Source organism: Triturus cristatus, chromosome 5_2 (genome assembly GCF_964204655.1).
Source record: "Triturus cristatus chromosome 5_2, aTriCri1.1, whole genome shotgun sequence".
In the NCBI taxonomy this organism is placed as follows: Eukaryota; Metazoa; Chordata; class Amphibia; order Caudata; family Salamandridae; genus Triturus; species Triturus cristatus.
This window is the reverse complement of record NC_140588.1, coordinates 189,632,136-189,660,034: the sequence shown is the minus strand read 5'-3', so window position 1 is coordinate 189,660,034 and position 27,899 is coordinate 189,632,136. Positions and strand designations below refer to the sequence as shown.

Here is a 27,899-nt window from a genome sequence, read left to right as displayed (position 1 = left end):
ACACAGCATCACTTTACATAAAGCAGTACAGTTCAAAAGGTACCTGTAACAACCATCTGGTGTAACATCCACAGGTGCTCCAAAAGCTGGACCCTTTTCACAGACATGGCACTAAAACATGGATGCGTTTTGGCTCTCGGTTTCCGCCTATTCATCACTGACTTGGTAGAATTTGGTGGGAGCTTTTCTGTTCAAACTAAGATCAGTAAATCTAAATATTGTTCAGGATGCTAATTACACCACAATAGTATATCGGACATTAATTGGGCTACAATGCCAGCTACAGGCCCTAAACAGCTACAAATCCAAACACCATATGGTACACCACTTAGCCAAAACCAAAGTTGTGGTCTTAGGTAGTAATCTGCAGTCTATGAACGAAAGTCTGGATTGAGAGGTTAACCTTTTATATAGGCATTTGACTTGAAGAAAGAGGTAATCATAAATTTGAAGAGGGACATCTAAAGAGCTAGGTGGCAGCCTTGAGCTATGCCTTCAACAGCTTCTCTCTCAATCTGCCTGTTCTTAAAGTAAAACCCATTCTGAAAGTGGTCTCTGACAAACTAATGCCAGTGCTAATCTATAGGTATTTTGTATTTCCAGATTGGCTCTCTAATTGGATTGATAAGACTAAGTTTACAGCATTTCACCTGCTCTTTAAAATACAAAAGGCAGTTACATAAGGACAAATTAGGTTAGAATTCGGGCTTCTGGACGGCATTATGACTTGATGGACTATTACCTGAAATTGTGCTTCATACTTTTGTCCGCAGGCCAGGAACTCCTAAAGTCAGCAATTTTGAAGGAAATGGATAAACTTCACTCAGAGCAGACCACTATCTGGAATGACTAGCTCAAAAAACATTATCTGCTCTACAGTTGTCTTCAACGTGGGAGACAATAGAAACAAATGAAAACAGTATTCAGCATTCATAATCATGATCACAAACAGTCTTCGAATTACCTTCACGTTCAACGGGATATACATATTACATTGCATTGACATATTGTGGAATTGACATTCCCCTTGTAGGGCCCCTGTCCCACCCCCTTGGTCCCAGCGCGCACCCCGCCTAACTAGTCGAGATACCCCCCCAATCCCCTGTAAACTTCCCATGGCTGCTAAATTTTCTCCCATTTCTTGGGGCATACCCGGCTGTCGTAAATTGTCTTCGCTGCCGCATAACACCAGTCCAAGTCCCTTTTCCATTGGGAGACTTTAGGCGGTGGAATTGCCCCCCACACCCCTGCAACATTACTCTTTGCAACCCTTGCTGCCACCTGTAGCAGATACGTTGATTTTTGGGCCAATTCAGTTCCCCTGACACACACAATATAAGCCATCTGGCATCCAGAGGAACTTCCTGCTCCAACACTTCTGACATAGTCCGGTCCACCCCTGGCCAGTATATCTGTATGATCGGGCAGTCCCATAGTATATGGAAAAACTTTCCCTTCTGCGTACACCCCCTCTGACACTCCTCAGTGGAGATGCGCCCCAGTTTAAACATAAGTGTACTGGTGCAGTAGGACCTATGCAGGATCCGCAACTGGACCAATCTAAAGCGCGCCCAGATTGCCACCTCCCTGGGACTCTCCAATGCCTCCACCCAGTCATCGTCCTCCAATAATCCCAGGTCGGACTCCCACGCCTCTGGCACCTTGGCTAATAAGTCTGGTGAGTTGTTTATAATTTTTTTATATGTACAGGACAGCGCCTTCTCCGGGATTGGGTCCAACAATAATCTGTCTTCTAATAGGCTATACTCGGGGATCTGGTCCCCATCCTTAGGATAACTGCCCAGTGCATGATTCAATTGCAGGTATAACAAACTGACTTTTTAAAGCTGCCTTGTGCAATCACAATTCAATCATGTTTAAAGACTTAGTCAAATTTAACATTAAGATACCCTCCAATTATATTATATATAAAAACCTGACAGGTGCTCCACACTCATACCTCCTGTCTTCTCTAAGTAAAAGAAGCAGCGAAACTTCAATTATTAGATTCAGGATGGCCTGACAGATGCCAGAAGGCACCTGCAAGCAGTGCAGATTTTGGGCAAGGATTAAAGAAGATCTTACATGTGTAATCTGTACTTGTGCAAATTCTGGCTGTGACCCATATCCTGAGATCAGGGGTTGCGTAAAGTGCAGTTCTATGCTTGAACAGTGGCCACACCCAGCTTGGCGAATTTTTTTCAGATATCAACATCTGTTTTGGAAGAACATAATAGCTGACACGGGTTCCCTGTATCATCCTGTGGCATCTTTAAGTTTCACGAGCCTCATTACTCAAATAAAAATCTTCTCTGACTTTGATTTTTAAGCTCTTCTAATTTATTTTACATGTAATTATGACCCATTGGGTGTGGATGTCAGCCCCCAGTGCACGTGTGTCGAAGGTAAAGAAAGGCTCTTCTAGTGCACTGCACCAGAGGGAGTCCTATATTTAATTTTAAGCTCGGGTTGCTCAGGAAGGGAGCAGAAAGCCCACTAAGCACTAGGGAAAGTGTTTTTTTTAATATGGTGGTGGAGGTTGCACTCCAAATAAACGGGGTATCAGTCTTTCTGTTTCCCTGGGTGGCAGAAAGCCCACTAGATACCAAGGATTTTATTTTTAAAGAAATACGGGGATGGAGCTGTACACCATGGGCATGGCTATGCTCCCACTCCAAAAAAGAAGCACACAGTCTTTTTGCCCCTATGGGGCGATTATCCCCATCTGCCCCCCAAGGGGGCATAATGCTCACTACTAGGGACTGGATTCATGAAATATTTTTTGGGGTGGGAGAGTCCCCCTTGGCATGCCCATGCTCCACCCCGCCTGAGCCCAATATACTTATTGCCCCTCCTGGGGTGTGAATAGGGTATTCAACCTATCAGTCCCATACAGTTCTGAAAACTAGACATCCGTGGGTGGCGTGCTTCACTTGGATTTCACACCATTTTCGAACCCACAATGACCTGCATATCTCAAACTTAGACTAGAATCACATATTTTCCTCACATTTCTGTGAGGTAACTTCTGGAATCTGTGTGAAGCCTTCTATTTCCTACCACACAGCATTCCCCAAGTCTATCGATAATAATGGCACTTCCCAAGTGTGGGTGAGCCATGAGACCTTAATACAAAGGCCCTTAAGCGCTACGTTGAGAGATTAGCAATAGAGGTAGATGTGGAATTTGGGGCCGTACGCGTCTGCCACCCATGGAAACCTACCAACCACAGACATTTCTGTGAGCTACACAACTAGGGGATTTCAGGGCGTTGTGCCTTGAATGGATCTCACAAGTTTTTCTTACCCACAATGTCCTGCAAACCTCAAACTTTGCCTGAAATCACACATTTTACATACATTTCTGTGATGGAAACTTCCGGAATCCACAGGAGTCCACAAACTTCTTACCACCCAGCGTTGCCCCACTTATGCTGATAAAAATGCTGCGCCACTTGTGTGATTGGGCCTTGTTCCCGCAAAAGGAACTAATCAAACCGAGGTCAATGGGAGTTGCTCAGGGCTCCCATTGACCTTGGTTTTATCCGTTCCTGTCACAGGGACTTGGCCCCGCCACACAAGTGGCACAGAGTTTTTATTGGCACATGTGAGGTTACACTGGGCGGTAGGAATTCTGTGGATTCTGGAAGTTTTTATCACAGAAATGTAAGGAAACTGCATGATTTCAGGACAAGTTTGGTGTATCTAGAGCATTGTGGGTAAGGAAACCTCATGGGATCTATACAAGACACGCCACCTTCGAATCCCCTGGTTGTCTAGTTTTCAAAAATGTCAGTGGTTAGGGATGCATGGGTGGGGCCACAGTACAACCCCAAATGCCACAGCTACCCCTATTGCTTATCTATCAACGTAGCGCTTCAGGTCCTTTTGTGTTGTGATCTCTTGGCCCACCCAAACAAGTGGAGTACCGTTCTTATCAGGGGACATTGTGACTCTCCACAGATTTCAGAACTTAATGTCACAGAAATGTGATAAAATTGTGTGTTTTTCACCACATTTTGAAGTTTGCAAGGGCTTCTAGGTATACTTGCTGAGTGAAAGCCACACACGTCACGCAACCCTGGACTCCCCTAGTTGTCGAGTTTTCAGAAATGTGCGGGTTTTCAAGGTTTCCCTAGGTGCAGCCGAGCGAGGGCCAAAATCCTTAGCTCTCTACTGTGCAAAAATGAGGGTCAGTTTTAAGTGGAAAAATGTGATGTATCCATTTTTGGCGATTTTCCTGTTGTGGGCACTCTGCCTACCCACACAGCTGAGGTACCATTTTTATCAAAAGACATGTGGTAGCATAAAATAGTAGAACATTTGTTATTACCAGTTGGATTTTGCTTCATTTGTGTCTTCTAAGTCCAAGCCAATGTGTAAGAAGGAAGACATTTTGAAAAATATAATCTAAATCCTATGCTAATATGTGTACCCACAAATTCAGAGATATACAAAAAAATCACTTCTCATAAACCTACAAATACATGGGTTTCACCATATGGATTGGTCTATACTCTGTACTCAATGAAAAACCATTGTACGGTGCAACTCAGTTGTTGGGTCTAAGTACTTTGTTTTCTTTGAGAACATACAAACCCTATACATCCCGCGAACATAATGATATATAAAAAGCCATAGTAACATATACTTACAGATGAAAACGTTGTCACAAATGGCCATTGTTCCTACTCATTTCAGTATTTCTTTATTTAAACAGTTAGTTTATTTGGGGAAAGCTTGAGGGATCTACACATTTGAGCCATTGAGGAATTCAGAATGATGTCTACTTTCCAGAAATCTATAGCTTTCCTAGACCACCCATAGGTTTCACACTGGTTTGCACCACAAGCTGTAAGTAGGTTTAGGGCACAAAAAAATAGGGAAAATGGGCTACCTCGTTGAAAAATGCAAAAGCTGTGATTAAAATGTAGGATTTTTTATTTACCTCTGTATGTCTAGGAAGATGGTGACTTTAGCACAGCAAACCATCTGTTGATGCCATATTTAGGAAAGAAACAGACACTTTTATCCATAGCACGTTTCTGCTATTTTTCCTCCAAAAATCAAAATGTAGCTACATTTTGGCTATTTTCATGGTCCCCTCCAGAGGTATACACAGAGCCTGAATACATTTACAATCCCCAGGATGTTGGAAAAAAGGGCGCAAATTTGGCCTGGAGGCCCACTGTGGAAAAAAAGTTCTGATGCCCTCAGTGCAGACTACCCCAAATAGCCAAAAAAGGGCTCGGCACTGAAGAGGGGGGGGGGGGGGTCAGCAGTTAAGAAGGTAAATATGTTTATATTTATGCTACATTTGTTATGTATATTTGTAACAATTTTAATTAATCAACAATAAAATATTACCATATCATGTTCTGGACTAAGAACTTCAGGAAATGTTTTCACTATGGGATAGTATGTAATTAGAGCTAGGACAAGTGCAGAGCGACTTGCACACACGTTTGTTAGTTACTAAAAGGACTGCTGCTGATTTATCAGTCACTGAAAAGTCTTTTTTTTTCCATGAAAACGTCAGTCTCTCTTAAGGAACTATTATTTCTTATAAGGTTGCACTTTTGCCCAATTTCTCCCAGGTAGGGAAATGTTCTCAATCCTTTCAGATCATTTCACCTCTTCCACCTGCTCTTGCCTCGCTTCTGCCGGTCTCCTCAACCCTCTCTTTGCTTTCTGCCCTTCCCATTCTCAGAAAGCGGCCACCCATTCCTCGACTCTGTCTTTCTACCTTGGTTTCCTGGTGCTCCTGACTTTGTCAGCTGTCCTCAGCTGCAGGACCTGATAACTTCAGCCATCACCAGCTTCTGGCTGCTCAGTGCACCAGCCCTTCCCCTAGCTGCGTGTTCCTGGCAGTTCCTGCATCCTTACATACATAGTATTCATCCTTAAATATGTTACAGGAAGCAAGATTGTAATGAAGTATTGACTGAGGGAGATTAATTAACAAAGAACCCAGTTATAGGAAACCCCAGGGAGCATTCTGTGGTATGTTTTTAGTCCGTGAGACAGAGGCAGACTTAGGTAGGTGATTAAGAAGCCTTGCTTCTGCATTTTGCACCAGCTGCAGCCTCTGAATGGTCAATTTATCAACTCCCAGAAACAGGGCATTACTGTAATCCAGTCTTGAAATTACAAGAGCCTCGATCACAGTTCTATGTACTGGGAGGGGAATCAGCCATAGAATTTTCCTTAACCATTTCAGGACTGCTGAGCAGGTCGATGACACCTTGGCTACTTTTTGTTTCATCAACAGAGAATCATCCACAATGAATCCCGGATTCTTAACACTATTCACAGGCGCAAGCAGAGCTCCCAGTTCGGGGGGGGGGGGGGGGGCAAGGCTATTGTTGCAGAGATTCTTCACACATACAGAACTACGTGCAGGAAACCATGACCTCGGTGCATAGTGTACCCACCTTAGTGCCCGGAACCCCCATCTGACTAGCCATAGTGTCTCATTCGTACTCCGTACTACAGCGAAGCTACCAATGATTAGACATCCTAGAACATGTAACTCAGACTCTCCAAGTAATCGCGGGTGCAAGAACACTCTTTCGCTAACTCACTCATACTTGTCCACAACGTGAGTAATCAGAGACTGTACACGAGCCAATACTAGCAGCAATATGCATAAACTCAATATAGTGAGCATTGTTACAATTCCATAAAATATGAACGGGGATATCATTTTATAAAACTAGTGGAAAAAAGGCCTACTGTTCCTTGCCACCCTCCCCGTGCTAGGAACTAGTTTATAATAATTATAGAAGACCTCTGGGCTTGGTCAGGGGGACCCCATACCTCCAGGTTTAGATGCAAAGATTTACATCTCCGGATAAACACAGCTCGTCTCTTCGGAAAGTTTTTTCTCCAAGTGCCTAACATGCATGCAATGCCATATTAAAAGCACTCGATTTTCAGTAGTGCAGCTGTGGTGATATTATGTCTAACATGCGTGGGACTGACCAAAGCAGATCAACAGAGCACATTGTTTTTCGAGCTTGAACACGATGTTCAGACGAAACCCACAGAGTATAACAAGAAACGCGAAAGGTAGACGGTTCTCATGTGAATGAGCACAAGCAGAGGATTTACGAAAACAGTCATGTCGAAACGTCTGCAAAAGTAGCAACATGGCAGCCAAGCGTGTACTGATATATGCTAACTTAACAATGTCCGCAGTGAATCCCGTATCTCCACTACACTATCTTTTGCCTAAGATCATATCTTCGGTCTTAACTCTTTTTAATTTGAGCAAATTGTTCTGGGCAACGTGCTCAGTCCGAAGTAAAGGTCTGAGGGCTTGTGTCCTTGTGACGAAGAAAGGGAGAATGCAATCTGTGTGTCGCCAGCATAGGAGAAAAGAGACAGTCCCACACTTTCAACCACCTCCGCTAGAGGGAGGACATATATATTAAATAACAGCCGATTCCACACTGATCCCTGTGGGACTCCATAGGGAAATGCATGGAAGTTGGAACTGGCCATCGCAGAAGAGACCTGGAAGGTCCAGTTCATGAGAAAGGAATGAAACTATTCCAAGGCCATTCCATCCAGGCCCATAGTGCTCTCAGCAGGAAATGATGGGGCACCCTATCAAAAGTGGTGCTAAGATCCAATAGGATGAGTGCTGCAGTTTCGGCTTCATCTAAAGGGTGTCTTAGCATTTTTCACCCCCAAAAGAGTGGATTCAGTAGTGAAACCAGCTCTGAAACCCGATTGAGAGGTATGAAGGAAGTTCTGGGTTTCAACAAAGGAGGCCAGCTGTCCATTACCATGTTTCTCCAGAATGTTTGAGAAAATGGGGAGCGGTGACACAGGGCAAATGTTGGATGGAATAGAGGGATTGGAATTTGCTTTCTTCAAAAGGGGGAGGACCATGGCATGTTTCCATCTTTGGGGAACTAGACCCTTGTTCAAAGAGGCATTTAAAAGCTCCATTACCATCGATTGTGTGGGAGGGTCCAGCTGCCCTAACCCATGTGGGGGTAAAGGATCAAGGGGGGAAACTTATTTGATGTTATAGAGAAAGCAATTGAAGGAGGTAAGTAAAGGGGGGCAAGGCAATGAAGTTGCTAAAAAAATCAGTGCATCAAACAGGTAAGCTTAAAATGATAAGACACATCAAATTCATACATAGAATCACGTTGTATCAACCAGATTTATGAAGGTTAGAAAGTGAGCCTACCAAGCGCTGCGCATCCGCTCCCTGGTCGTTTTATGGAGGGCTGTATTGTGGGGGCTAGAGCGCGTACTCCTGAAAGAGTGCGGCACTATCAAAATGGCTGCCACGGGCATGAGTCGGAAAATGCACTGTACAACATGTGCGCATTCTCTCCTCCCCCCCCCCTCCAAGGTCCAACTGGGACCGGAGTAAATAATTAGTGTACCAAGGAAATTAAGTTGCTTAAAAATGTTAGGCATCAGTGGTCTCACCCAGAATGGTTTAAATCACCCACAACTATGAGAAAGGATGCAGCATTGGAAGATTTTTTCTCTGATCAGAAATATATAATTTTTAGAGCAGCCTAGGTTTGCCCTTGTGTATCTTAAACATAGTTATGCACCTCTGTGGACCTTTATAGATGTGTACGTCTCTCATTATCATTTTGTTGCTGGTAAAGCAGATTTTGTCTAAAATCCAAGCAATACAATATTTCTCATCTGGCATGTTCCTGCAAAGTTAAATCATGGAACAGTAAAAGTTGGTTCCAGTCAAATTGTACTAAGATCTTAATAATTGCCTTTTGGTCTCTACGGTTAATTTTTATTGTTTTTTTTGTGTTCCTCATTCATTTTTATTGCTTAGTTTAAAGTGCATTGGAACCCTTCACTGTTGAGTAGTGATATATACATATCCAGTTCAGTGGCAGTGAACTATTTAGATCTCAGAGTGTATGTTAAGGAGGGCGTATTAGAGACCGAATTGTATAGAAAACCTACTGCCGGCAATTCGATTTTGCATGCCGGCAGTTGTCATCCTCCCAAATTGATTAATAGCGTACCGTATGGTGAACTCCTCCGTTTGAAACGAAACTGCTCTAGTGACATGGATTTTAAAGTGGCAGCAGAGAGTTGCATAGCCAGATTCAGAACGAGAGGTTATGAACCAGATCTATTGAATGCTGCATATAACAAGGTGCAGAGAATTCCCAGAAAAGAGCTTTTGAAGGTAAAAGAAGTAGGGAGTGCTGGAAGAAATTTAGATCTGGATAGTGGCGCATTTCGTGTGATAACTACATGCTCAGATGGTGCCAATACTTTGAGGAAAATGCTGAAAAAGAGCTGGCATATCCTCCAAACGGATTCAGTAATAGGTAAGGACATTCCCCCAGCACCATTAATCACCTTTTGAAAAGCTTGATCGCTCAAGGACAAACTGGTCCAGAGCCACCTGCCACCCACTGTACAGAAAAAAGGAACATTGAAAGATATGAAGGGTTTCTTCCCCTGTGGGAAATGCAGGGCATGTGCGAATAGTAAAAGAGTCCTGAATTATAACACCCCAGGCATAAAAAAACAAAAAGTGATCAACAAATTTATCACATGCTTAACATCTCATGTGGTATATTGTCTAGTCTGCCCCTGCAGGCTGAGGGTACGTAGGGAGCACCATACATAATGTCAAATTACGTATTCTCGAACATCAACGTGCCATTGCCAATAAGGATATTAATTATCCTGTGGCGAGGCACTTTGCCTCTAAACATCAGAGCAACCAGGAGCTGTTGCAAAATTTTGCTGTAGACCATGTACCGATAAGTTTGAGAGGTGGGGACAGGGTACTGAGGTTGCGGAGATTAGAATCCCGCTATATAATAGATTTACAGACTAAGGCACCACATGGGCTGAATGGTGGGGAGGAACTTACAGTCCACCTAGGGAGATGATTTTAATCTAATGTAATGCTTTGCAAATCTTTCTTGACCATCAACTTTAGTTGTATCTGACACACATTGCACAAAAATGTCCATGTCTACATGAAATCAGTTTCTCTAGCCTGTTACAATTGTGGAATTGCTCTTGCTGTCACCGATCCACGGTGTGATGTTTCAGTTATCAGTACTTGTATAGTACTTTTCAGTATGTATTCTGCCACAAAGAGTGTCATAAGACATATTTTAGGCTTAGCATAGTGAGGAACGTACAGCTTCTTTCCAATGGCGATGCACGGCGTAATTGTCATAGTACGAGCAATGACCTTAGATGCTCGCCGCATATAGCGCATATATTTGGTATATATTGTATATACTATATTGAGCAGAACCACATTTGTTAAAAGTGATGAAATCATATAATTTTTTCTGTAGTCAAATTTGGGCGGATAGAGAAATATGTTTTCTAATTTACTGTAGCTACTGTATCAATGCATCAATTTGTATAAATAGTACCGTGCCAAGATGGCCACCGCGAAATGTGCAATGTGACCAGTATTGTATACCGTCGTCTATGTTGTTGCAGAAATTATGTGAACAATTTAAAAATGCTTAATCGCAGCGATCATTGTAAACACTGACAAAGGAATTTCCGAAACGCGTCTGTTTTGTGTGGCTGATTAAAAAAACAGTGACGATACCCCCTGAGTGCTGGACTTTACTTGAAAAGGTGATCAAGTCTTTGTGGCGCTGATTGAAACGTGGAGCACCGCCACGATGAGCACCCGCCTCTGAGTGTCTTGGCTTCAAGGTGCAAAACAGGAGCGTGATATATATTTTCACAGAAAAAAACATAGGTTTCAGGGGTGTTATAGTTAGCTGGCCATTTCACTCGTACAAAACCATAGAAATTCCTCCGTTATAGTTAGTTCTTCTAACGATAACTCGCGCGCCCGCAATGCACTGTTGATGATGTCACATATTGCATCATTCATGACATGGTCAGTGACATCACTGATGACATCTCAAATGACATCACTGATGACATCATCCAGTGAAAGTGGTTAGTTTGAAATTTAAATATGTATTATATATATACCAATCTGTATTGAAGATTGAGTGGATATATAACTGTCTGGATGGAGGATTTAGTAGCTGTCTGACTGTCTGTTTAAGTGAGTAATTAAAAGTATCTCACTTGATACATGGATTAGTAACGAAACTATGTGAATGTGTGCATCACTGTCTCTGTTGTTGTATAACATGCTGCATCAGTTGGTCACTAACTACATGAGTGTGTATATTAGTTATTGATTAGTTGGGTGAGTATTTGTATGGGACACTGAGTTTGTGTGTGGTTGGATGGTGTGTGTGTAACTCTTTGCATAGATGTGTGAATGGTTGATTGACTAGGTGTATAGGTTTAAGAGTGCATGTGGAAACAGTTGTTTGGGTGAATGAGTGTATTTATTTGTGTGTTGGTGAGCGAATATATGTTTTAGTTGTACATCTTCAACAAAGTAAAAAATTTAAAGGCATTGTATGTGAGAGTTGGTGAATATAAATAAGTATGTGTAAGAGTCTGATTGTGAGAGTAACTATATGAATGAGTGTATACTTGTAATGGTGAGTTTTTTAACATATTAACTATGAGTTACTATGTGTTTGACTAAATAAGGTGTTGGATAATTGTGTAAGTGAGTAAATGTAAGTGTGATTAATTTTTTTCATGAGTGAGTAGGATGACTGCATAACCGACTAAGATGACTGCTGATGTGTCAATGTCTATATGTGTATAAGTGCAGTTGATAGTGTTCTATTAATTAGTGACTGCATGTATAAATGATTCTGTTGTTGAATGGGTAGTTGTGTGGGTAGACTTAGTAATCAAAGAGTGGGTATGTAGTAACTGGTATTGGTGTGTCAATGGTTTCAAATATGGTACTCTGTATTTTACAGTGAGTGATGAAAGGTTATACTAGTGTATGATGAGGTGTATCAGATTGTCACGTGGATGATGTCATCAGTGATGTCATTTGAGATGTCATCAGTGATGTCACTGAGCATGTCATGAATGATGCAATATGTGACATCATCAGCAGTGCATTGCGGGCGCGCGAGTTATAGTTAGCAGAACTACCTATAACGGAGAAATTTCTATGGTTTTGTACGAGTGAAATGGCCAGCTAACTTTAACACCCCTGAAACCTATGGTTTTTTCTGTGAGTTTCTAAGGTTTTTTAAATGCTAATTTCTAACTATAACGTCTCTGTAACCTATGGTTTTTTCAGTGAATTTCAAAGTTTTTTTAAATGCTCATTTCTAACTGTAACGTCTCTGAAACCTATGGTTTTTTTCAGTGAATTTCAAAGGTTTTTTAAATGCTAATTTTTAAGTGTGATAGTAGTTATACCTATTTTTTGTACTGATTTTCTACAGTTTAACTGTTTATTTATAAATATTTTATTCATTAAATAACATTATATATTTTTCTGAAAATTGCAAACAAAAATTCAAACTGAAATATTGATGAATCTTTTTGTTTTCACTTTTTATTTTAATATATTTATATTATTTTCTTTAAAAAATAAATCCAAAATTTTTTCGGAGTCGCGCCCTCAAAGCATACACTCACAGTGAGTGCGCGGATTCTAACCGCCATTTTAGAAAAGTCGTGAAGGATCCGCGTACGGTGTGCGACGGCTGCGTGTTTTTCAGTCACATCATATACGTTTAATATTACGTGATGAGCGCGATTGGCATGCGACCAGTCTGTGGCTCGACCGCATTCGCGACACATGCGCATTACGGTACGAGATGCTTGCGCGGTGGCGGGTCCCGCGTGATGTCATATGCGTGTCGGGGCGCGCTGGGTGCGCGACTCCCGCAAAAAAAATGATGTTCCAAAAAGATATGTATGTGTCTTTATATACATATTAGGGCAAGAGATTATCTAAGATATTCATAAAAATAATATATTTGTACTTATAATAAACTTATATTATTTTTAAATACATTTTCGCGAAGACTGGTGCGTACATCATGAGTGCAGAGAACCAGTTCTGCAGAGCTGCTGTAGAGCCAGAGAAACCAGGTCAGCAGAGCTGCTCTAGAGCCTAAGAAGCAGGTCAGCAGAGCTGCTCTAGAGCCAGAGACCCAGGTCGGCAGAGCTGCTCTAGAGCCAGAGACCCAGGTCAGCAGAGCTGCTCTAGAGGCCGAGAACCAGGTCAGCAGAGCTGCTTTAGAGCCAGAGAACCAGGTCAGCAGAGCTACTATAGTGCCATAGACCCAGGTCAGCAGAGCTGCTCTAGATGCAGAGAACCAGGTCAGCAGAACTGCTCTAGAGCCAGAGAACCAGGTCAGCAGAGCTGCTCTAGAGCCAGAGAACCAGGTCAGCAGAGCTGCTTTAGAGGGAGAGAACCAGGTCAGCAGAGCTGCTTTAGAGCCAGAGAACCAGGTCAGCAGAGCTGAGCTAGAGAATCCAGGTCAGCAGAGCTGCTTTAGAGGGAGAGAACCAGGTCAGCAGAGCTGCTTTGGAGTCAGAGAACCAGGTCAGCAGAGCTGCTCTAGAGCCAGAGAACCAGGTAGCAGAGCTGCTCTAGAGCCAGAGAACCAGGTCAGCAGAGCTGATTTAGAGGGAAAGAACCAGGTCATCAGAGCTGATTTAGAGCCAGAGAACCAGGTCAGCAGAGCTGCTCTAGAGCCAGAGAACCAGGTCAGCAGAGCTGCTCTAGAGCCAGAGAACCAGGTCAGCAGAGCTGCTCTAGAGCCAGAGAACCAGGTCAGCAGAGCTGCTCTAGAGCCAGAGAACCAGGTCAGCAGAGCTGCTTTAGAGCCAGAGAACCACGTCAGCAGAGCTGCTTTAGAGCCAGAGAACCAGGTCAGCAGAGCTGCTCTAGAGCCTAAGAACCAGGTCAGCAGAGCTGCTCTAGAGCCTAAGAACCAGATCCGCAGAGCTGCTCTAGAGCCAGAGAACTAGGTCAGCAGAGCTGCTGTAGAGCCAGAGAAACCAGGTCAGTAGAGCCGCTTTAGAGGGAGAGAACCAGGTCAGCAGAGCTGCTTTAGAGGGAGAGAACCAGGTCAGCAGAGCTGCTTTAGAGCCAAGGGACCAGGTCAGCAGAGCTGCTCTAGAGCCTAAGAACTAGGTCAGCAGAGCTGCTGTAGAGCCAGAGAACCAGGTCAGCAGAGCTGCTGTAGAGACAGAGAAACCAGGTCAGCAGAGCTGCTGTAGAGGGAGAGAACCAGGTCAGCAGAGCTGCTTTAGAGCCAGAGAACCAGGTCAGCAGAGCTGCTGTAGATGGAGAGAACCAGGTCAGCAGAGCTGCTTTAGAGCCAGAGAACCAGGCCAGCAGAGCTGCTTTAGAGCCAGAGAACCAGGTCAGCAGAGCTGCTTTAGAGCCAGAGAACCAGGTCAGCAGAGCTGCTCTAGAGCCAGAGAACCAGGTCAGCAGAGCTGCTCTAGAGCCTAAGAACCAGGTCAGCAGAGCTGCTCTAGAGCCAGAGAACCAGGTCAGCAGAGCTGCTCTAGAGCCAGAGAACCAGGTCAGCAGAGCTGCTCTAGAGCCAGAGAACCAGGTCAGCAGAGCTGCTTTAGAGCCAGAGAACCAGGCCAGCAGAGCTGCTTTAGAGCCAGAGAACCAGGTCAGCAGAGCTGCTTTAGAGCCAGAGAACCAGGTCAGCAGAGCTGCTCTAGAGCCAGAGAACCAGGTCAGCAGAGCTGCTCTAGAGCCTAAGAACCAGGTCAGCAGAGCTGCTCTAGAGCCAGAGAACCAGGTCAGCAGAGCTGCTCTAGAGCCAGAGAACCAGGTCAGCAGAGCTGCTCTAGAGCCAGAGAACCAGGTCAGCAGAGCTGCTCTAGAGCCAGAGAACCAGGTCAGCAGAGCTGCTCTAGAGCCAGAGAACCAGGTCAGCAGAACTGCTGTAGAGCCAGAGACACTAGGTCAGTAGAGCTGCTTTAGAGGGAGAGAACCAGGTCAGCAGAGCTGTTCTAGAGGGAGAGAACCAGGTCAGCAGAGCTGTTCTAGAGGGAGAGAACCAGGTCAGCAGAGCTGTTGTAGAGCCAGAGAACCAGGTGAGCAGAGCTGTTGTAGAGCCAGAGAACCAGATGAGCAGAGCTGCTCTGTAGCCTAAGAACTAGGTCAGCAGAGCTGCTGTAGAGCCAGAGAAACCAGGTCAGCAGAGCTGCTCTAGCTGACACTGACTGACTGACTGACACTGACTGACTGACACTGACTGATTGACACTCACTGACACTGATTGACTGACTGACTGACACTGACGGACTGACACTGACTGACTACTCTACTACTTACTCTCTACTACTCACTCTACTACTCTCTCTACTACTCTCTACCTACTAATCTCTACTACTCACTCTCCACTACTCACTCTCTACTACTCGCTCTCTACTACTCAATACTGCTCACTCTCTACTACTCACTCTCTACTACTCTACTACTCTCTACTACTCTACTGCTCACTCTCCACTACTCACTCTCCACTACTCACTCTCCACTACTCGCTCTCTACTACTCACTCTACTATTCACTCTCTGCTACTCTCTACTACTCACTCTACTACTCACTCTACTACTCACTCTTTACTACTCACTCTCTACTACTCACTCTCTACTACTCTACTACTCTCTACTACTCTACTGCTCACTCTCCACTACTCACTCTCTACTACTCGCTCTACTATTCACTCTCTGCTACTCTCTACTACTCACTCTCTACTACTCACTGTCTACTACTCCACTACTCTCTACTACTCACTCTCTACTACTCTCTCTACTACTCACTCTCTACTACTCACTCTATACTACTCTCTACAGACTACTCTCTACTACTCACTCTATACTACTCACACTACTATTCACTCTACTATTCACTCTACTATTCACTCTACTATTCACTCTACTATTCACTCTACTACTCACTCTCTACTACTCTCTACTACTCACTCTCTACTACTCACTCTCTACTACTCACTCTCTACTACTGACTCTACTACTGACTCTACTACTGACTCTACTACTCACTCTCTACTACTCTCTACTACTCACTCTACTACTCACTCTCTACTACCCTACTACTCACTCTCTACTACTCACTCTCTACTACTCACTCTCTACTACTCTCTCTACTACTCACTCTACTACTCACTCTCTACTACTCTCTACCACTCACTCTACTACTCACTCTCTACTACTCTCTACTACTCACTCTACTACTCTCTACTACTCACTCTCTACTACTCTCTACCACTCACTCTCTACCACTCACTCTCTACCACTCACTCTCTACCTCTCACTCTCTACCACTCACTCTCTACTACTCACTCTCTTCTACTCACTCTACTACTCTGTACTACTCACTCTCTACTACTCTCTACTACTACTACTCACTCTCTACTCCCTATTACTCACTCTACTCTCTACCTCCCTCTCTACCGCTACACCTCTACCTCTCTACCTCGCTACACCTCTCTACACGCACACATATGCACGCATATATATATGCATATGCATTTATATATATGTACATATATATAATCTGCATATCTATACAAATGCATGCATACATATACATATACATATACATATATGCATACATATTATGTACATGAAAGTTTGAAAAACACCAATACAAGCAAAGCTAAAAAGCCACGTAATTGCAAACAGAATTGCTTTAACTTAAACGAGGGCGAGACCTATTGCATTTTCAATGCTTGTTTACTTTGGTTCCATCAAGAAGGCATTCAGATGTGTTACACATTTGCCATAATTTCTGAATGGTAGCACTCTAGTTGCTCATTAGATCACTGTAGTAAAGCTACTGCTCACCAGGGACGTCTGCTGCTGGTATTGAAAGTGCATGTTTCAGTCTGCATGTCAGAATTGTTTAATGAAATAGAAGAGGATTTGAGAAGTCAAAATGTGCCCTAATTTTTCTTTCTGCAGCACTAATCATAATTTCTATGGCAAAATGAACCCCCTCATTTTGTTCCTTTGCAAATTAAATGTTTTAAGTGTTAACACTTTATTCCAATCAAGATGGCTTCAGGTGTGCCATACTTTTGTCATCGGTAAGACTGTTAGCACTGTAGTTGTTCTTTAGAATACTCACTCTCTACTACTCACTCTCTTCTACTCTCTCTACTACTCACTCTCTACTACTCACTCTACTACTCTCTACTCACTCTACTACTCTCTACTCACTCTCTACTCACTCTCTACTGCTCACTCTCTACTACTCTCTACTACTCACTCTCTACTACTCGCTCTCTACTACTCTCTACTGCTCACTGTCCACTACTCACTCTCTACTACTCGCTCTACTATTCACTCTCAGCTACTCACTCTACTACTCGCTCTCTACTACTCTACTACTCATTGTCTACTACTCCACTACTCTCGACTACTCACACTCTACTCTCTCTACTACTCTCTCTACTACTCTCTCTACTAGTCACTCTCTACTAGTCACTCTCTACTAGTCACTCTCTACTAGTCACTCTCTACTAGTCACTCTCTACTAGTCACTCTCTACTAGTCACTCTCTACTAGTCACTCTACTACTCACTCTACTACTCACTCTACTACTCACTCTACTACTCACTCTCTACTACTCACTCTACTACTCTCTCTCTACTACTGACTCTACTACTCACTCTCTACTACTCTCTACTACTCTCTCTACTCTCTCTCTGCTACTCACTCTACTACTCTCTACTACTCACTCTCTACTACTCACTCTTTACTACTCACTCTTTACTACTCACTCTTTACTACTCACTCTTTACTACTCACTCTTTACTACTCACTCTCTACTACTCACTCTCTACTACTCACTCTCTACTACTCACTCTCTACTACTCTCTACTACTCACTCTCTACCACTCTCTACTACTCACTCTCTACCACTCACTCTCTACTTCTCACTCTCTACCACTCACTCTCTACTACTCACTCTACTACTCACTCTCTACTACTTTCTACTACTCTCTACTACTACTCACTCTCTACTCTCTATTACTTACTCTACTCTCTACCTCTACACCTCTACCTCTCTCTACACGCACACATTTGCACATATATATGCATTTATGTATGTGTATACATATATATACATACATATATATAATCTGCATATCTAGATAAATACAAATATAAATGCATGCATACATATACATATACATATATGCATACATATGCATGTTATGTACATGAAAGTTTGAAAAACACTAATACAAGCAAAGCTAAAAAGCCACCTAATTACAAACAGAATTGCTTTAACTTAAACAAGGGCGAGACCTATTGCATTTTCAATGCTTGTTTTCTTTGGTTCCATCAAGAAGGCATTCAGATGTGTTACACATTTGCCCTAAATTCTGAATGGTACCACTCTAGTTGCTGATTAGATCACTGTAGTAAAGATACTGCTCACCAGGGAAGTCTGCTGCTGGTATTCAAAGTGCATGTTTCAGTCTGCATGTCAGAAATTTTAATGAAATAGAAGAGGATTTGAGAAGGCAAAATGTGCCCTAATTTTTCCTTCTGCTGCACTAATCATAATTTCTATGGCAAAATGAACCCCCTCATTTTGTTCCTTTTTAAATTAAATGTTTTAAGTGTTACCACTTTATTCCAATCTTGATGGCTTCAGGTGTGCCATACTTTTGTCATAAGTAAGACAGTAAGCGCTCTAGTTGTTCTTAAGAACACTCTGGGACATTCTGTCATTGGGCTATACTTGGGCTACATCTGGGTGATATCTGTGCTACATTTGGGCTCTTTTGTCTCTGGTGGCCATCTTGGGAGACTTATTTGTTATGAAGTTTCCAATTTTCCTCATTTACTACAGTCTCCTCAGTAGGAAATACTTTCATTTTTTTACTTTGATTCCATCAAGAAGGCATTCAGATGTGTCACACGTTTGCCATAAATTCTGAATGTTAGCACTCTAGTTGCTTATTAGATCACTGAAGTAAAGCTACTGCTCACCAGGGAAGTCTGCTGCTGGTATTGAAAGTGCATGTTTCAGTCTGCATGTCATAATTATTTTATGAAATAGAAGAGGATTTGAGAAGTCACTCAAAATGTGCCCTCTAATTTTTCTTTTTTCAGCACTAACCATAATTTCTATGGCAAAATGAACCCCCTCATTGTGTTCATTTTAAATTAAACTACTCACTCTCTACTACTCACTCGCTGCTACTACTACTACTCACTCTACTACTCACTCTCTACTACTCACTCTACTACGCTCTACTACTCTCTACCACTCACTCTACTACTCACTCTACTACTCTCTACTACTCACTCTCTACCACCCTCCACTACTCTCTCTCTACTACTCTCTCTACTACTCGCTCTCTACTACTCTCTACTACTCGCTCTCTACTACTCACTCTCTACTACTCACTCTACTACTCACTCTCTACTACTCGCTCTCTACTACTCGCTCTCTACTACTCGCTCTCTACTACTTGCTCTCTTCTACTCGCTCTCTACTACTCTCTACTACTCACTCTCTACTACTCACTCTCTACTACTCACTCGTTACTACTCTCTACTACCCACTCTCTACTACCCACTCTCTACTACCCACTCTCTACTACCCACTCTCTACTACTCACTCTCTACTACTCACTCTCTACTACTCGCTCTCTACTACTCGCTCTCTACTACTCGCTCTCTACTACTCGCTCTCTACTACTTGCTCTCTTCTACTCGCTCTCTACTATTCACTCTACTACTCACTCTCTACTACTCACTCTACTACTCACTCTACTAAGCACTCTCTACTACTCATTCTACTACTCACTCTACTACTCACTCTACTACTCACTCTACTAAGCACTCTACTAAGCACTCTCTACTACTCCCTACTACTCCCTACTACTCCCTACTACTCACTCTACTACTCACTCTACTAATCTCTCTCTACTACTCACTCTCTACTACTCTCTACTCACTCTCTACTACTCACTCTCTACTACTCACTCTCCACTACTCACTCCCTACTACTCTCTACTACTCACTCTACTACTCACTCTACTACTCTCTACTACTCACTCTCTACTACCCACTCTACTACTACTCTACCTCTACACCTCTACCTCTCTACCTCTCTACACCTCTCTACACGCACACATATGCACGCATATATATATGCATTTATATATATGTATGTGTATACATATACATACATATATATAATCTGCATATCTATATAAATACAAATATAAATGCATGCATACATATACATATACATACATGCATACATATGCATGTTATGTACATGAAAGTTTGAAAAACACTAATAAAAGCAAAGCTAAAAAGCCACCTAATTACAAACAGAATTGCTTTAACTTAAACGAGGGCGAGACCTATTGCATTTTCAATGCTTGTTTACTTTGGTTCCATCAAGAAGGCATTCAGATGTGTCACACATTTTCCATAAATTCAGAATGTTAGCACTCTAGTTGCTGATTAGATCACTGTAGTAAAGCTACTGCTCACCAGGGAAGTCTGCTGTTGGTATTGAAAGTGCATGTTTCAGTCTGCATGTCAGAATCTTTTAATGAAATAGAAGAGGATTTGAGAAGTCACTCAAAATGTGCCCTAATTTTTCTTTCTGCAGCACTAATCATACCTTCTATGGCAAAATGAACCCCCTCATTTTGTTCCTTTTTAAATTAAATGTTTTAAGAGTTGCCACTTTATTCCAATGAAGATGGCTTCAGGTGTGCCATACGTTTGTCATAAGTAGGACTGTTAGTGCTCTAGTTGTTCTTTAGAACACCCTGAGAAGCTGCAGTAGAACACAAAGGAATCAACTGACAGTCTCTGCCCTTGTTCGATGTACATGTTTTACTGAGAATGTCAGACTTCATTCTCACATGACTGAGAAAGATAATGTGAATATACAGAAAATATGCTCTCAGTTTAGTTTATAGATCACCTTCCAAACCTCTGTGGGAAAAGCATGAGAAAATAGTTTTCTCTCAAACATGATTCATGATATCCCAGCAGAATTCTTTTTCACATGGTAAAATCTCCTTAGAACACACCACAATTCCTAAAATGAGTATGGTACCATCAACAAATTATTTATAATGTAACTAAAGTCTTAAAACCTTCTATTAATTGCAATGCTTTTTAATGAGGTGCTATTATGTATATTGGTCCCAAGATGGCTGCCAACACTTCTTGGATGAAGTGCTGACAGCCAATCAGATCTCACGATGAGATGTGTGGTTAGGCTCCGCCCAGATATATCTATGATTTTACTTTTGATTTTCTCAGCAACTACTGAACGGATTTACACCATTTAACCAAAAGGCACGAGTGTGAACCAAGGGCTACCTCTTTGCCAAATTTGGTGTAATTCTGTTCAGCAGTTCGAGCTGCAGCTGCGATTAAAGGTTCCTTTGGAAAATTGCATGGGGAAAACACGTTTTTTGACCCCCCTTTTTTCTCGGCCCCCGCTTGACGAATCACCCCGAGACTTTAGATAGGAGCGGACCGGAGCACCCCACCAGTTTTGAAAATTTCGCGAAGATTCGTCAACCGGCACCAAAGTTATTCCAAATAGAATGTTGCTGATTTCCTATGGATAATAGGTCCTAACTATAACTACCTACTGGATAGATATATATATAGTCCAAATTTCACCCAAAGCTGTTGAACTCTCGGCGGGTGCAATAACCGCAAGCGTGTGGGCAAAGACATGTTTAAAATTCAAGCTTCCAAAGACGCGAAGCACTCACGGGACCCATTCCATAGATTTAATTCAGCAAATGCATTTTGGCATTCAAGCCTTCCTCAGTACCTAACAACTTGGCGATTTACAGATTTAAATATACATCACCCCGATCCCATTGGAGGAGCACATAGTCATGGGCAGCAACAAAGCACTAACTTCAATGAGGACAAGATACCTCTCTCCTTGGCGGCCATGATAGCATGTCTCTGATGGCTTGCAACCCGATGGTAAACATATCATTGCTAGTCTTTATGAGAGTTCTTAATGTCACATTCATAATTTTCAATGAAATGTAATTATCGCTCACATGCCGTCCGTTCATCCGGTCCCCCAGAGCTGCATTCCACTCTTGTGCCTTCAGTTGCCAATGCCTTAGTCGTATATCTCGGTCCCTCGCCTGCTCAGATATCAAATTACACCATCCCACAGGCTTCAGTATGAATTACTTAGACCACCAATTCATGATTGGCAGCAACGGCTGCTGGGGTGGCTACTTTTGATTCTTGGCGGTTCAGACAGCATAATTAATGTTCGCTCCAAATTTCGCCCAAAGCTGTTAAACTCTCGGCGGGTGCAATAACCTCAAGCGTGTGGGCAAGGACACGTTTCAAATTCAAGCTCCCAAAGACGCGAAGCACTCACGGGACCCATTCCATAGATTTAATTCGGGAAATGCATTTCGGCATTCAAGCCTTCCTCAGTGCCTAACAACTTGGCAATTGGCGATTTACAGATTTAAATATACATCTCCCGATTCCATTGGAGGAGCACATAGTCATGGGCAGCAACAAAGGACTAACTTCAGTGAGGACAAGATACCCCTCTCCTTGGCGGCCATGATAGCATGTCTCTGATGGCTTGCAACCCGATGGTAAACATATCATTGCTAGTCTTTATGAGAGTTCTTAATGTCACATTCATAATTTTCAATGAAATGAAATGTAATTATCGCTCACATGCCGTCCGTTCATCCGGTCCCCCAGAGCTGCATTCCACTCTCATGCCTTCAGTTGCCATAGATATAGATATATATGGTGATATATATCTGAAACTCCTGGGCAGGTGCTGCGATCTTCGTGAGGGTGAGCTCACTGATTTGCATTAACAGTTGAAGGATGCAACCTGCACTCACTGGGTGCAAGTAGGTTGTTTTATTAAAGAGCGCAGGAAAACAACAGATGCGTTTCACCTGTGCGCCTTGTCAATATCTTGTTCAGCTCTCTGCATTATTTTATCACAAATGCATAGTTCATATGATTGGCTGTCTATTCAGCGTAACAGAAATTGAAGACTGGCTTAATTGACTCCATGTTATGCTTCATCAAAATGGCGGTCATCTTAACACTATTAAAATTCATAGCGCTTTCATGTCACACTTATTCCTTTATATAGTGCCTTTACATTCAGTGTATGTCAAACTAATAATCATTGGCATTCGTTTATACATCATCATGAGCCGTGCAGGGTTGCAATTAGTTGGTATCTAGTGACTCGCATAAAACAGCTGATTATAATATCGCTCTTATTAAATGATCACTTGGCAAAGCTTCCGTTGTATTTTCAATACAGTTGTAGTACGTACTTTCATCTAGGTAGTAGGTATTCACCATAAACATTCACGACCTGAATGGGCTTAGCTCCCATCAGTAATGTGTGTTGCAATAATTGCCCATGCTTACAAATCTTCTTTAATTGAACCATGATTGTATATGATTGTAAGTTTCAGGTATGGATTCACATTACTGCTTCATCCGCTTAAAGCTTATTGAGCAAATATATAGTAATCTTTTCATCATAACTGCAATAAAGTTCAGTGTCTAAGTATTCAAAAACATTTACACCCTGGATGGGTTTTCCCAGTTTCAGTAGGAATGCATGGCCACCAATATGCATGCGCATGGACTACACCCCATTGGAGGTCTGTATCACTTCCGTACACGCCCCCCTCCCACCCCGTGAGGGCTTGCTTCATATGCGTAATGTCTGATGAGGACAAGCAGAAAATATCATCTTGAAGCCCGGAGCGAGCTTATTCTTAATATGAAAGAATTGTAGCCTTGTGTTGAGATGCTATGTCGCTCTGGATGGGCTTGTGTATGTCTACATTGTCTACCATGATATATATATAGATATATATATATCTCGAACGCACTCCTTCCAGACTACCTCAGACCCATGGAGAGTGGTGCGCACGCCGGTGGAGTTCTCCAGCTAATTCAATCCTCGTACAAAAGTCACTTAAAGCGCGCTCTCAGTAAAAGAAGACTCCGTGTTCATAAGTATCCACCGCTGTTTATTCACTGTATATAGAGAGAGATACCCTATTACATTAAAGTTAGTGAGAACTACTATCAAATACAATGTCACTCTGCTCAATAGAATCAGTGAACTCGTTTCCAGTACTGTAAATTCTCCTTAAAATAGTCAGTACTGCCATTCAGGTTATGTTCAGGAATTCATCCTCCTTTTTATTTACAAAGATACCTAGTCATGAAAAGACACTATCTTCTATTCAGCGGGAATACTGATACTGTGGCTTTGGATGCCGCTTCGATAGTGGATGTAGGGTGGGCATAGCACATTTTATCTGCCAAACTCCTTATTTATGTATTGGAGCTTTATCATGGATACATCAGGATTAACTACATACTGAAGAATATCATTGACATAAAGCAATAACCTTTAATCACCAGTATCCATGAGCAGAGGACATCTACTACCTTAAAGACCAGAGGCTAAAGCGTCAAGGCAAATGATAGTGGCACTGGGGGCAATCATATGTAGTGCCCTCCATAGGCAGGAGCCAGAACAAACACCTTTCCCTTACGGTTCTGCATAAAATAGCCAAATCGAAACCAAACCCTTTCACCCAGTACCCATCGTTTTTGGAGGGGCAAACATGCTTTCCGCATCAGACAAGAAGATTACTGCAAGTCTTACACTTTTTGTCATGTGGGAAAATTAATTTCAACCTTTCAGTTGTGCCTGAAGAGGTACTGACAACAGTGAGCGCAAGATCTTAAACTCGATTGGTCTACTTTAAGCAAGTGCTTGTTCCTGTGTGGTCAGTTGTGCTGCACTCTCAATTCTAAAATGTGTAGGGTAAGCAGTAAATATTTAGCTGGAAGTACACAAGCAAAAAAAAATCGATATAATATTGGCAACAAAAAAAAACACCAGAAAGGAACTACAATGACAGATAGACATTTACGGGGGGGGGGTCTAGAGGCACACTAGCGACAATGCGTTCTGTCACAGGAGAGCACTCCACTTCTCACCTTCCAGCCCTTCATGTTTCTTATTTTGTATTTGTTTTCAAAGTAACCCAGTACATAACAATATGGAGAAAAAAATTGAGTGAACAGATATCTGTCCCCTTCCCGCTGTCCTCCCACAGAAATCCTTGACATGACCATTGCTCCAAGCGTTGGTAATGCATATCATTTCGTTACATACTACTTTCATATCATATCCATTCAATAAATTGTTTTACTTTAGTGTTATCAGGCCTGACTTATAACATTCTATAACGGGAAACGGCCTTTCAACGACTCATTGACAACTAAGGACCTGAACCACGACTCCTTAAGTACGACCTGAACCTTAATCACGTGTCTTTTAACCACTAATGCATTTACAACTACCTCTGGCCAGTAGATGGCACTCTTGGATTGTATGTGACAGATGTATCACTATTGATAAAATGGTAGATGTCGTATTTTATATGGTTTTGTAGAGTGGATGTTTTAGTTTTTATAACAAAATAAGTTTAGGAAACCGTTCTCTAAAATAGTGTTTATTATGTGAAAACGTGTTTGAATTTTGTTGTAAAGGCATACTCGCAGTAAAAAAAATACTTTAAAAAGTAACTATTTTGTTAAGTATTTAAAGGTAAGTATTACGTGTAATATACATACATGGTTGCAAGTTTATTTTTAAGGGTTTAGGGTGAGTATGGGTTTTAGGGTGACACGGGTATTTTTAGGGTGGGTGTGGTTTTTTGAGTGGCAAGGGTAATTTTAGAGTTTTGGGTGGGTATGGGTTTTTGGGTGGCAAGGGTAATTTTAGGGTTTTGGATGGGTATGGGTTTTTGGGTGGCAAGGGGAATTTTAGGGTGGGTATGGGTTTTTGGGTAGAAGTGTATTTTTAGGGTTAAGGGTGGGTATGGGTTTTTGGGTGGCAAGGGGAATTTAGGGTTTTGGGTGGGTATGGGTTTTTGGGTGGCAAGGATAAGTTTAGGGTGGTGCTGGGTATTTGTGCAACAAGTGTATCTTTAGGGTTAAGGGTGGGTGTGGGTATTTCGGTGGCAAGGGGAATTTTAGGGTTTAGGGTTGGTATGGGAATTTGGGATTGCAAGGGTATTTTTAGGGTTTAGGGTGGGTATAGATTTTTGGGTGGAATGGGATTTTAGAACATTGATAGCGAGTATAGGGTGTGTGTGTGTAGTGTTAATACTTAGCAATATTAATTTTAGAACACATATGTCTTTAGCATGCATGCCTTTACCACAAATTTTAAGTGTTTTACAGGTACATACAAACCCATTACAAAAATATTTATACTTACCTGTAAAATAGATAGATTAATGGGGTAAAGGCATATTAGTTGTAAAAATAGTTGTTGTTAAAACTTAAGAGATTTAGAGTAAGAAGTGGTTAACGAGTAGTTGTTTAGACTGCAGTTGTTCAAGTAGTAGTTGTTCCATTTTACAACCTTCTATTACATCTCGCTCCCTTTCATCTGTTGTTATCCCACAGTCAACTAGATCTTCGCGCATCTGTTATTTTCTCTGCTTTCTACAACGGTTTGTAGTCAGATGGCACATTAGAGCTGTCTGGACCAAGCCCTGAATATCTGTTTTCTTTGTTTTTGTTTTCCTCTTTTTCAAATTCAGCTTGTGGCAGCTGTATCATATCTGTCTCCTGCATAGCCAATAAAGGGTAACTCCCCAGAATCGGTTTGGGAAAAAAAACTGTAAATGAACACTGTTAATTTCAACGAAAATTATGCTTGGGAAAATGTGTAAAGCTTCACAAATTCATAAATTGGATAAGGAAGATAGCCAATGAAAAAATGGCTTTGATGCACCAGATAAGTAAATATAAGAGCAATCCTGTAGAGCGAGAGCAGAGGTGAAAGTTTTGCATTATCTATATAGGGGACAAGTAAGTGATTAAAATGTATTTATTTAAATATCTTTGACAAAGTGTCTGAAACTTTCCCTACTCTGTGCTTTTAAATTAGAACATCTCCACCAGTTTTCTTATAAAATTATACGCCGTCCGCTTATTTGGGGTGCTGCCCCTATTTTTGGGGGACCAGTTGAGGTCCATTTTGATTATTTCTGCACACAAAACAAGTAGTTAGAGCAAACAAAAGACAGTGCTTTCTTTCGTGATATTATCCTTCGACTCGAGGCTTGTATTAATTGGTATAATTAGGCCTGCAGAGGGAAAGTTAGAAGTAATGAGAGCTGCTTTTGCTTCAGTTTTTTGAAAAAGGCGCGAGTAATTTGACCTTTACATTTTTACGTTATTTGCACTAGCCACTTTATAGAATGCAGCAACCATTTGAAATGTCAGCAAATTAATGATTCATTTAGTTTTATCAGCACCATTTAAATAAACTGTGTCCTGCGCAGTGATTGATCTAGTGTGATTGCTGCTAGCTCCAGCCTCAACCTGCTTTTGACATTTAAACATATAAAGATGACTAGATATGACCATTCAGGTGCTAAATATATTTTACATCTACTTTTAACAGCACAGATGAAAGTATTAAGAGATCTGGTCTCATTGTCATTGAACTGTGAAATATTCAACCTTGTCTGCCCATGCTTAGTACTGTTGACTTTTTTATTTCCTTTGGAAGATTAAAATTAAATGCTTCACTTTTCATCAACTTTTGGGAATTAAATAGAAATTTAAGAGACTAAATTCTTCACAGAGATCTTCTATTTCAACACGATACTCGTGTAGGATATTCTTTTTTTCAAGGGCACTGCACAGAGGTTCATTGATCAAGTATGATGTAGTTTAACGTCTTCTTATCCGAGTTTTTTATGTACAGTTTATTGAAGCTCACAGAGATCTTATTTTGCACAGTGCCCAAGATTCATTTTAAAAACGTACCCTAAACATATTGCAACGCCTCTCCATCCGTACTGTGCTAATTTCATTCTACATGTTGTGTTAATTTAGAAATATTATTTTTGAGACTTCTGGAGGCAGAAATCT

General features: G+C 41.8%; 1 protein-coding gene across 6 annotated transcripts in view; it reads left to right on the top strand.

The window, feature by feature from the left end:
• The window catches only part of ZNF407 (zinc finger protein 407), a 1,626,307-nt gene that overhangs the window by 230,945 nt on the left and 1,367,463 nt on the right, over positions 1-27,899 (top strand). The gene's annotated exons all lie outside the window — the stretch shown is intronic.